We start from the raw sequence: 11,280 nt of genomic DNA, 5'->3' as shown, positions 1-11,280 counted from the left end.
AGCCGGGGACAGACCTCCTTGGGCGGGGCATCGTGGCAGCTAGAACGCACGACCCCACTCCCGCCCGCCCACCCACCCTCCTCCTCTCATTGGTCCCTCCGCCACATACTAAGAAGCTCTCTCTTCTCCAGGGGGCGGGGTCCGCTCCGTGACGTCACGTCCGGGTTGCCTCGGCGCATCCCTTGATTCAGCGCGGCTCACCAGCCGCCATCATTTGAATTTGAAAACACTGAGCGCCCATCTGGCCTGACCTTGCTGTTTCTCCCGTGGAAGGGAAGCTGCTGGGGGAGAAGCAGCCCCGAGGCCTCGGCTTCCGCGGCGAAGGTAGGTCTAGGTAGATGGGTGACTCCGCAGGGAGCCGCTGGCGGCGGCGAGGAAGGGGTTGGGTTGGATGAATGAATGAAGCATTTATTAAGCGCGTCCTCTGTGCCAAGCACTGTGCTAGGCGGCCCGAGGGCGGCGAGGAAGGTGTTGGGTTGGATAAATGAATGGAGCGCTTATTAAGAGCTTACTGTGTGCCTAGGACTGTGTGATGGACGGCCTGAGGGCGGTGTTGCTTTCCTTAGGGAGCTTGGGGTCTGTGTGAGGGCTCGGCGTGGGAAGGACGCCGGGAGAAGCTGGGCGGGGCTTTGCTGTGGAAGGGGCCCGGGGCTGGTGGGGGATGGGTAGCGGGTCGGGTCTCTGTTTACCTTTGGCAGCTGGGGAGGGAGCAAAAAAGACGGGGTGTAGAGGAGACCGGGGCCGTGGGCAACCCATCTCACCTGGGGGAACCTCAGTTTCCCCATCTGTAAGATGTAGGGGTTGGACTCGTGAGCTGAGATCGTTCAATCAATTAACCAGTATTCATGAAACACCTACTGTGTGGTAGGCGCTGGGTACGCAAGTATAAAGAACGAAACGTTTCTTTCAAAGAATGCCGCCCTAGGACTAATTTTAGATATAAATACTTGTTGATGGACTATTGAAACAATTCCTACTAGAATGTGTTGGGCTTCTCTAGTTGCTTAGTGCATAGAGAATTAGATCTTTTTTTTTCCTTTTTTCTTTTTTTGCGGGCAATGGGGATTAAGTGACTTGCCCAGGGTCACACAGCTAGTAAGTGTCAAGTGTCTGAGGCCGGATTTGAACCCAGGTACTCCTGACTCCAGGGCCAGTGCTCTATCCACTGCGCCACCTAGCCGCCCCGAGAATTAGATCTTGAGACAGGAAGACCTGAGTTGAAAAGCAGCCTCAGATGCTCATTAGCTGTACGTATGACCATGGGTAAGTCACTTAACCTCTGTCATTTCAGCTTCTTCATCTGCAAATGAGGATGATAGTTGCACTTACCTTCCAGGGTTGTTGTGAGGATAGAATGGAATATTATTTGTTAAGCATTTTGTAAACTGTCAAGTGCCACAGCAATGGAAATTCTTCTCCCCTCTCTCCCTCCCTTCTCTTTCCTTGGCTCAGTGAATAGACATTGTTAGCAGTATATAGTTTTTCTGTGAATTTTATTTTTCTTCCAGGTTTAGCTACAATAATAGTTGGCTCAAATTTATGCTTTAGTGGTTTCTGTGTTTTAAGGATCTGTGATTTTCATTTTGTGAGCAATACTCCCACTGAGCAAACCTGTGTCTTGTCAGAGGGTCTTCAAAAATTATGAACACAATTAGGATAGTGTTGATGTTACCATGTTAAATATAACATATCCTTTAAAAGAAAAAGAAATCTCTATCTTAAATTCAGTTTCATATACAATCTCTTTTTCTATTCTTTATGTAAAGCAAGGATTCTTACTTAACCTTTTTGTGTGATGGACACCTGGCAGCTTGGTGAAAACTTATAGACCCCCTCTTAGAATAATGTTTTGAAATGCATAAAATGTAATACATAGGATTATAAAGGAAATCAACTATATTGAAATGTATTTGTAAACATTTTTTTAAAAATCACATTCATAGCTCCTAAGTTAAGAACCCCTGCTACAGAGAAATATAGTCGTTTGTTGATGTTTATCAAGTTAATGGTTAAAAAACAAAACAAAACACTTTGCTATGGTAGCATTGTTCTTGCAGACCAACCTAGTAATAAAACTCTCCAAACTTAGCTAAGCTGCTTCTTGGAAAACAGCCCAATATTGTCTTAACATATTCTTGAAGCCTTTCCAGCTTCCTGATACCAGCTAGAGCTTGCCTTTAAGAACTAAGATTCACCACCACACCTTGATGAAGCATCAGAATTGATCAAAAACAGTTAGCCTTACTGTGAAATACCATATTTTGGAAGATCCTTTAAGTTGTAAGTTTGAAAGACAAATCTTAAGTTATAAGAAACCCTTGAGAGGTTAAGAAACATTTATAATGGTTATATTCACAATATTATGGAAGAAATGCAGAAACCAGCTCATTCTTTGACAATATAGGAACAAGAAAATATGGTTGTTCACTAAAGTGAGAGCTACCCTCCAATTAGAAAAATAGTAACTTCAACTCTGAAACTGGCAGAACAGGAGTAGTTTGCCCTTTTGGTTGCAGAGATTTATTTAACTTAATAACTTAAATAAGTTATTAACTTGTAATAAGTTAAGTCATTGGCTAGAAAGACTTTGATGATCATTGGTCACTATTTAGGATTCACACCTGTTTGTTTTCCTTTCCTTCTTTATCCTCCCTTTGAGAAAAAACTCTGCCAGGATATGTGTGTACTGTGTGCAGGATGCTGTTCAAGTTGTTGTAGGGGATACACAGAAGTAAAAAATACTGTTCCTGCCCTCTGGGAATTTACATTTGGGAAAAATGTAAACATATAAGAGAAAAAAGTTCCCATAATGCCTTGTGATATTTTTGTTCTGATAAATTGCCAAATGAATGACCACAGAGAACTGAATTCATGGTAAAACTTGATCCATCATCTGTATAACCAAGATGTATTATATGTGTTTCATTTTCTGGAGGCACAAACACAGCTTTTTAAAAGCAATGATTCATTTTTCGGACTTCATCAGGACATATAATTCTTTGGTTATTTTACTTATGAAGGTTGAAACAGTTCATACCTATGAGTTTTTCTGCCTATTAACTTGGTAAGATCTGTGAAATAGCAGAATGTCAAAGCAGCAGGATAAATTGCATTTCCTGAAAACTCCCTCATGTCTTCCCTTTTGATAATTTATTAAAATGTTAAATCAAACCAGTTCCAAGCAAGTCTCTTAAAATGAACTTATTATGCATCAAGCTCTTTGGATACAAAAGTGGAAAATGGTGTGTATGTTCAAGGTGCTTATGTTTTAATTGAACAAGGATACTAATGTAGAGGAGTCATGGCCAGGGAGGGATATCTGGGTTTGGAAAGTTATAGATGATCAGAGTGCCAAGAAGGAGGGTGACACACCTGTTCTAGCCGACCTTGACAGTTGATTTGCTGGAGAGGAGCTGGTCTTAGAGTGAAGTAAAGCAGCCTTGCTGGTTCTATGCCCTGGGGACAAAGGTATCTTATTTTATAGTTTAAGTTGTGAAATGCACTGGCCAACATAAATAAAATTTTCAGATAAGTGAAGCCTAACTATTAAGGTTAAGTATTTATTTTGACTATTTTTGATGGGAAGTAATATTAGTTAAAATGTTCTATGTGAAATGGACAGTAGATGGTGGATAAGGTTGAATGGGAATTGACCCCAGGAGTTTCTCCTGGGCCTTTTTCTTGGAAAAAGTACTCAATATTAGTTTGCTCTTTGGATTCTTATTCCCCTCCTATGAAGGTGGGGTGCAAGATATCCAGCTTCCCACCTAATTAAGCAACAAGCAAGTATTTATTCAGTGTCTACTTTGTGCCAAGCACTGTGCAAGCCAGGTGATACAAAGACAGAAGAAAGGATCCCTTCCTATTCAGAGCTTATATGTTCTGTTGGAGGAGACAGCATGGAGTAGTAGAGAGGGGAAGGGACTGACTTTGAAAAGAAAGGCTTAGAGATCTAGAACAGGTTTCCAGACTGTCACATTACAGATGAGGAAACTGAGGCTCAGACAGCTGACATGACTTGTAGAGATCATCCGTGGAGTAAGCATCAGAGGCAAGATTCTTGACTAGTTAGGGGCCCTTTCCATTGTACTCTGTTGCCCCTTTCAGATCCAAGGATCCTCTCTCTTCCATTATGTTCCTATAAGCATAGTAACTTGACTTTCTTTTTTCTTTTTTTTTTCCTTCTGTAGCTAAATTGATAATTAAAGGAAAGGCTGAGGCAAACTAAATAGGTTTTTTTTTAACTCTGGAAAATTATTTTCTTTAATAACCTTCTAAGTATTCTTTGAATGTCAGTATTTAAAACATTGTTATAGATCAAGAACAGTGTGTCATGGGTGCATCACTGTTGTATATTCGGGCCACTCATGTCTCACTTGTACTAAAATTATTAATTTAGTGTGAAGCAATATTAAGAATTTGTGATAGTATATTTTGGAGGGGCGGTTTACTCTAACAAGTGGTACTGGCAAGCAGGGAGATGTTAAAACTGTGGTTAAACTTTAACCTTGCTTCTGTTAAGGGCTAAAATTCTAGCTAGTCTGTCTAAAATATCTAATGAGTGGTCGCCAATAAATTATAAGCTTTAGCAAGAGTTAGACTTTTAGGCATTTATTAAGGAGAATAAGAATTTGATAAAGAGAGAAAGAAAGGCCTAGATTCCTATCTATTAAAGGGAGAGCGCATTTCTAGCTGCCTTCTCCACCAGCATCCCCAGGAAAGAGAGTCAGCCCCAGCGCCAGTCTCTTCCTTCCTCTTCCCATTAGCCCACGTCACTTCCTGACGCCAAAGAAAAGACTCCTGGTCTTGCTTGCCCTCAAAGACCTTCGCTTCATGGGCGGAACTCTTCTACAGTAAGTCTCCAGCAGGTGGTGTCATTCTAATTGTTACACTTCCCATCCCCCAAGATTCCTGCAGTTTTCAAGCAATACCATTAATTTGCCATATGAAGATAAATCTTTTTCATTTTGGAGTATTCTCCTACATTGAAACAGAAACTAATTAGAAATTTTTTATGTAGTATCTTTGAAAGTTTTAGGATAATTACATTTCTTTATCAGGAAAGGGGGTTAAATTTCTTTTTCATGGGATCTTGCACTGTAAGTGTATCCTCTGTTTTATTTGTTTTATGAGTTGCCCTGGCCACAAAATGTTTTTGGGGAGGGGGCATAAATGATTGCATTTTATTTAATTTTTATTTAAAAAAGCAATTTTATGTTATTTTCAGCTCTGAATTCTCTCCTTCCCTTCCTCCTCCCCTGCTTTGTGAAAGCAAGAAAAAAACTGATACAAACGTGTACTTAAAGCAAAACAAATTCAAAACATTACACATTAACTGGACAAGAAATTAATTACTTAATGACCAACGTTCTGATGTGTGTGCTCATTTTTTGAATATGCTGGCCTTTGGATGAAAGACAGTCTGTTGCTAGACCTATACTGACAGCCCCCCAACATAGAATTATCATAACTTGTAAAAAGTGACACACAACCTTTAAGACTCCAGGGTTGCTTCCATGCTGTGATGAATCAAAGTAAACAGGGTGGGAGGTGCCAGTAGAGATTAGTTCTAAACCAACAAACTCCAATTTTGGAAGGTGAATCATGAATGGAGAATTATATATTTCTCAGTTATGCCTAGTGACTTTACAAAAATTGATTATATATTTGAATGTAAAAAATACCTCAGATGCATAAAAACAGAAATATTAAATAATTACATCCTTTGCTAACAAGAATGCACTAAATATTATATTCAGTAAAAGCCCTTTTAAGAAAGGATTAACACTTAATTGGAGATTTAATAATTGAATTCTGAAGAACTGAGGCAGCTGAAGAACAGGGTAACTAGGTGGTGCAGTGGATAAGAACACCGAGCTTAGATTCAGACCAAAAAGACTCTAGTTCAGATCTGATCTCAGACACTTATTACTAGTTGGGAGACCTTGGAAAAGGAAATGGGAAACCACTCTAGTACCCTTGCCAAGAAAACCCCATGGGGCTCCCAGTTGCTCATCTGTTTCTGCCGCTGCCCCCTCCCCTCTACTCCACAGTAACATCCTTTCCTGGCAGCATCTGGATACCAGTCCCCTAAGTCGACCCAGATAGCCAGCCAGATAGGGGAGAGAAAAACACCCAGGTCAGACACTGGGGGTAAAATACAGAGGAATCCTAACACTTTGTTCCTTTGGTCTCCGCTCTTGGTTCCTGCTGTACCCCTCCGCCAAGCTTCCAATTTTAAGCGCACCTCCAGCCACCCTATTTTGGGCCAGGAACTACTAGGCCTGCTTAGAGATGTACCAAAGTTTGGCCGTCGCTTGGAACCTCGGTCAGACGCCCTTATGCCCACGACTCCAGTAGCTTCCTACACTCTCCAGCGGCCAGTTCCCCCATATATGTGTCCACGACACGGGTGTCCTCCATGCTACCCTTGACGTCCTACCTGGCGGGCTGTGAGGCTGCACACCAGAGTCATCCGCTGGGCAGTCACCTGAGTTGGGCCCAGGCAGGCCGTGAGGCCTTGGCCTTTAACCCCAGCAGCCCCTACCAGCCCTCTGGTTTCTCCTACACTCACAGCCCTCCTGGGGGCAGCAGCGGGCCGGGGTGGAACCTACCAGAGCTCTTTGCTCCTGGGCAGTGGCACCAGGGCGCAGTACACCAACCCGGTGGTGTGCTCGGTCAGCGGATCCTGTTCCAACGCCTACCCAGCCTATGTAAGTCTGGACATGGTCCCTCCTGGACCACAGGCCACTAGGAAAGCAGCGTTCTACATAGCCTACAGAGCCACCAAGCTGGCCTTCCCAGCCGGAGATCCACCTTTGTTTCAGAATTCCTGGAAGGGTTCCCGGGTGAAGCCCGAGAGTGCTTTAATTGTGGAGGCGAGTCCCCACGGGTCACTACCTCTGTAACGCCTGTGGCCTCTACCACAAAATGAATGGCGGAAGCTGTCTTCAACTCGCCGGGCTGGGCTTTGCTGCACTAACTCACACAACCAACACCACCCTGTGGAGGAGAAATGCAGAAGGGGAACCAGTATGTAATGCCTGTGGGCTCTGTATGAAGCTTCATGGGGTGCCTCGTCCCCTTGCCCTGAAGACGGAGGACATTCAGACACGGAAACAGAAGCCCCAAAACATTGCCAAAGCCAAGAGCTCCACAGGGTCAACAGCCTCAGCCACAGACTCCCCATCTAACATCACCAACTCTGACAGCTCTGCCACTTTAAAATCTGAGTCAAACCTGACATCCTCTCAGTACACAGGGCCGACCATCATTTCTCAGCAGGGTCCTAGCCCAGCAGAAGACCCCCTGAGACCCAGCCACTCGGAGTTCAAGTTCGAGGATTATACTTTCCCATCCTCGGTGATCTCCCGGACTCAGCGTGCCTCTTCCCTAGGACTCATGGTGTGCCCTGGTCTTGGCTTAAATGCCGGGGCTCTTGGAAACATCCTTTTTGGACTAACCTTCCTACCTGTCCCTCTGATGGATGACAGAGAGGCCAGATGACAGCCAATGACCTGACAATTTGCTTAGGAACCAGCCCAGTGAGAGACTGAGAGACAGACCCTGGGGATATTGGCCAATTTCTGCCTTCTCCACTCACCCTGCTTGGTTCTATCAATTTTAACTCAGCAGGAGCAAATTGGACATACCTCCTGGGTGCAGGAGGGGATAGGTTTGTTTGCAAAGACCCCATACTGCCCCTCAATGCTGGCACAAAAGTCCCTAAATCATATTTTTATTCCAAATGATTTCTTCCTCCTCTGACTACTTGGAGTGTAATTTGTCCCACTCCTCAATAAAGACTGATTATGTGGCCAAAAAACAAACAAAACGCAACCCCATGGAGAGATGGTCAATGGGGTCATGAAGAGTCAGATATAACTTAAGGACTGAACAAGAAAAAAGAACTGAGTCAACGAACAAATCATACAAATGGCTAATTTCATTAAAGAAAATGACAAGAAATGAGATGACATGCCAAAACTCTTGGAATTGAGCCAAAGCAGTTACCTAATGTTAATTGCTAAAGATATAAATATTGTAGAATTTAGAGAAGGAATGAACATACACACACACGCAACAACTGATAAAATAAAATTAGCTAGTCTGATTACTAGAAATTATTTTGCCCAATTAGATGGTCCAAATGGGTGATTAAATGAAATTTATGAATACTTAAAAATATAAAATACTGAGAATAACAGAATGAGGAGAGAATTTCACAAAAATAAATAGGTAAACTAATGAAAAAAGTCATAGGACCATCAGATGGTTTTATAAATGAATTTTAGCAAACATTGCAAAAACAGTTCATTCCAATATTGTATAAGCGGTTTATGAATTTAGCAAAAGAAGGGATCTTACCAAATGTCCATGATTATTCACATATGATTTAGATACCTACACTGAAGAGACACAATGCTGAGAAATAAACCCTACATAATTATCCCTAAAGAATATTGATGCAAAAAAATTAAATATTAGCATCAAACTGCATATCAAATTAAAAAGTTATATGCATGACCTGGTTGGATATATATATATATGTATGTATATATATATGTGTGTGTGTGTGTATATATATACACCAATAATACATTGTTGACTCAATATAAGGGAAACTACTCGCATAATAGAACATTTTAATAGCTAACAAATATCACTCGATTGTGTCATGTGTGAATATATGTATATATGTATATACATGTATCTAATGAAAAAACTTGACAAAATACAACACCTATTTTTATTACAAAACAAAACAAAACAAAAAAGCATAGGAATAAATGGACCATTCCTTAATGAAAACAGCATATTAAGGGCCACCAACATATATAATGGCAAAGTGCTAAAGACCTTTCTGATAAGAATATAGGGTAGAGCAAAGGTGTCCACTGTGGACAGTGCTAGTGATGGTAAAGCAAGACGTCAAGAAAAAGAAATGGAGGGAATATGCACAGGCAAAGAAGAACAAAATTTGCTCTTTGTAAATGATATGGTCTATTTTGAGAACTTCAGCCTTTTAAAATATTAATTGGAACAATTTAAAATAACTTCAGTAAATGAGCAGTTTAGAAAATAAACATAAATCATCAGTTTTTTGGTATACAGTTTTATTTTTTTATTATAAAATTATTTTACTATTTTCCAGTTACATGTAGAGATAGTTTTCAACATTTTTTTTTGTGTGTGTGTGAGGCAATTGGGGTTAAGTGACTTGCCCAGGGTCACACAGGTAGTAAGTGTTAAGTGTCTGAGGTTGGATTTGAACTCAGGTACTCCTGACTCTAGGGCCGGTGCTCTATCCACTTCGCCACCTAGCTGCCCCCAACATTTGTTTTTATAAGATTTCTAGTTTCAAATTTTTCTCCCTCCCCCCCTTCCCAAGACAGCAAGTAATCTGATATAGGTTATATATGTACAATAACATTAAACATATTTCTGCATATCAGAGCAAAAAGGAAAAACAACAGCATCAAAAACAAAAGAAATAGTATGGTTCAATCTGCATCCATATTCCACAGTTTTTTTTTTTTTCTGGATTTGGAGAGTCTTTTCTTTCATGAGTCCTTTGGAACTATCTTGTACCATTGTATTGCTGAGAAGAATTAAGTCTATCACAGTTGATCAACACACAATGTTGTTGATACTGTGTACAATGTTCTCCTGGTTCTGCTCATCTCACTCATCATCAGTTCATGCAAGTCCTTCCAGGTTTCTCTTAAATCAGCCTGCTCATTGTTCTCTTACAGCATAATAGTATTCCATTACATTCATATACCACAACTTGTTCAGCCATTCCCCAATTGATGGGCAGCCCCTCAATTTCCAATTCCTTGCCACCACAAAAAGAGAAGCTATAAATATTTTTGTACATGTGGGTCCTTTTCCCTTTGGTATACTGTTTTTTAAAAAAAAAAAAAAACCAGGAAGAGATAGAAAAAGAAGTTCCATTCAAAATAATTACAGATCATATAAAATATCTGGGAGTTGACCTGCTAAGTCACACATACAGGTGCTATATGAATATGACTATTAAAGAAATTTACAGGACTGTAGACCTAAATAATTGGAGAAATATTAATTGCTTATGATTAGATCTCTACCAATATAATAAAAATTACTGTTCTTCCTAAATTAATTTATATCTTCAATGTCATACCAGTTGAACTACCAAAAAATTATAGAGCTAGAAAAAATGACATAATTCATCTGGAGGACTAAAAGGTCAAGAATTTCAAGGGAAATAACAAAAAGGGGGGAGGGGAAGAAGAGGACATAGCAGTACCTAATCTTAGATTATACTGTGGAGAAATAGTTCTCAAACTTTTTGTTACTGGGTAAAAAATAGAAAAATATCAGTTGAATAGAATAGGTACACAACTTTGAGAAACAAATAAACATTACTATATATTCAGTAGACTCAGAGATCTCAAATCCCTGGGTAAATGTTCCCTATTCAAAAAAACCTGCTGTGAAAATGGGAAAGCAGTCCGGCAGAAATTAAGTATTTTGGGGGGGGGGCGGCAATGAGGATTAAGTGACTTGCCCAGGGTCACACAGCTAGTAAGTGTCAAGTGTCTGAGGCTGGATTAGAATTCAGGTCCTCCTGAATCTAGGGCCGGTGCTTTATCCACTGTGCCACCCAGCTGCCCCCAGAAATGAAGTCTTGACCAATGTCTCACTGTATACCTCAGCTCTGATGCTACCTCCTATGCCAGTCATTTCTAGATATTCTACTCCTTCACCCCACCATCTACCCCCAGTTATCTCTCTCTCCCTTGTGAAATTATTTTGCATTTGCTGATATGCATATCCAGTAGGCTGTAAGCTCCTTGAAGGTAGGAGCTATTTAGTTTTTTTTGTCTCTCTAGCATTCGGCATCATATTTTGCATGTAGCAGTGACTAACATTTATTATATTGGTGCCACCAGCTCATTCTGGTTTGACTTCTTGGAGTTGTCATTGACTTCCTTTCCCTCATCTTTCACATCCTGCTACTATACTAGTTTTGACCTTCATCTCCTCACACTTGGGCTATTGTAATACAACTCCTGATTTCTCTGTCTTCAGTACCTTCCTTTTTCATTCCATTTTCACATAGATGCCAAAATAATTTTCCTCAATCACAGGTCTGGTCATGTCATTCACAGGCTCAAAAATACTTAGTGGCTTCTTGTTGCTCCCGGGATAAAAATGCAAACCCAGCCTATCACTGAAAATCTTTGATAACCTGTTTTTGCATTATTCCTCTTCATCAAGGTTCCATTCCAACCA

The 11,280-nt window shown here is 40.8% G+C and overlaps 1 protein-coding gene and 1 pseudogene across 1 annotated transcript in view; both read left to right on the top strand.

Annotated features, from left to right (window-relative positions):
• Window positions 1-200: 200 nt before the first annotated feature.
• KIF20B (kinesin family member 20B) overlaps window positions 201-11,280 on the top strand; it is a 101,777-nt gene continuing 90,697 nt past the window's right edge. The window contains 1 exon segment of the mRNA XM_043986042.1: window positions 201-324. The gene's annotated coding sequence lies outside the window, so the exon portion shown is untranslated.
• LOC122742060 lies at window positions 6,295-7,426 on the top strand (annotated as a pseudogene).

Source organism: Dromiciops gliroides, chromosome 2, assembly GCF_019393635.1.
Source record: "Dromiciops gliroides isolate mDroGli1 chromosome 2, mDroGli1.pri, whole genome shotgun sequence".
In the NCBI taxonomy this organism is placed as follows: Eukaryota; Metazoa; Chordata; class Mammalia; order Microbiotheria; family Microbiotheriidae; genus Dromiciops; species Dromiciops gliroides.
The sequence above is the reverse complement of the archived record's forward strand: the minus strand, read 5'-3'. Positions and strand labels throughout refer to the sequence as shown.